Here is a 1575-nt window from a genome sequence, read left to right as displayed (position 1 = left end):
TTAGCCAAGACCCTAGTGCCACAAAAGCCCACCTATATCCCAGAAACAAAGGAATAAAGGATGAGTTTGCCAATTTTAGGAGGATTAACAGGAGATGTGTGGGTGAATAGTTTCTGTAATTTTTTTTTTCTGACCACTTAAATTATTTCTCAGCCTTCGTGAAAGTGTCCCTTCTCTCTCTGAAACTCCAGTGAGTGGATTGTTCACTTCCCATAAGATTCTAATAAAACTTCTGTTCTTCACTTTGAGATATCTCTGAGTATTTTGAATTAGGAGTTGTTATCCCACACAAGTCCACTACCCTCATATTACAGATGAGGAAAAATATATGCAGAGTAATAGTCACTGTTTGAGGCAGGATTTGAACCTAGTTCTTCTAGACTTTAAGTCCACTCCTCCATGCTGCCTCATAGACCTAAGTGTCTGTCTGTTATATTTTGGGTTACCTGATCTCACAAAATAGATAAAAATATAATATTCAACTTAAGATATAGGTGAGCTATGCTAACTTTATTTTTACACTGAGAAAGTATTTGCTAAATATATGAATAATACAAAGATTACTGGGGATAAATTTCAATGTTTTTAAAGAGATTTTTAATATCATATTTGCAAATAAATGTGAATTATAAATGAGCTGCCTATCTAGTAGAGCAGAATGTATACAACTCTGCTTATATTAGGCCAGACTACTATTTATAGGTAGTAAAAAAAATCCTACAACTAGAAACTATGTTTCTTTGAAAATATCCTCTCATTTGGAATTAAGCTCCTACATTTTTCTATGTTTGACTGTACACAGAGTCTGTAAAGAAATATCCAAGTATATAGCATTAATCAGATATTACAAGAACTTCCTTTTGTGGGGGAGACATGAATTGGGGTGACTTGCTCAGGACCACACAGCTAGGAAGTATTAAGTGTCTGAGGTATATTTGAATTCAGGTCCTCCTGACTCCAAGGCTAAGTGCTCTAACCACTGTCCCATTTAGCTGCCCCATGTGACTTATTTCAAAGAAAAATATAATACAGAACTGAAACCCAGAAAGTTTTGCTATGGAAGTAGGTTTTGTCAGTTTAATATAAGTGATTGGATTTTAGTATTCCAAATCTAATAACCAATATTCTTATTTAATATTCTTTCCTAGGATTTATTTATATTTTTCTTGTCCCTGTAACTTGGAAAAAAAAAAAACCCACCAACCTTTTTAAGTCTCACAGATGTCTTGAATGCACTTATACAATTCTATCATTGATAATAGTGTAAATCCCAAGGGTACAACATAATCTTAAGAACAGAGTGAATATCAATGTGACCATTAACCATACAATTCTTAGCTTTTATACTTTAAATAGACCTTTGGGGAGTACCAGTACAGCAAACATTTCTGATCTAATTTATATTAGGATTACAAATTTGAACACAATGTAACTTTTTGTGTTGCCACACTTTCCCCTAAGATTCTCCACTTTAAAATTAAATGTTTAACCAGAAGTCGGACTAGATTATACTACTTAAGCATTAGATAAGGGATACTTTTTTTTTTTTTTAATTCAATGGAAACATTAGCAGTA

This window comes from Sminthopsis crassicaudata, chromosome 2, assembly GCF_048593235.1.
Source record: "Sminthopsis crassicaudata isolate SCR6 chromosome 2, ASM4859323v1, whole genome shotgun sequence".
Lineage (NCBI taxonomy): Eukaryota > Metazoa > Chordata > Mammalia > Dasyuromorphia > Dasyuridae > Sminthopsis > Sminthopsis crassicaudata.
The sequence above is the reverse complement of the archived record's forward strand: the minus strand, read 5'-3'. Positions refer to the sequence as shown.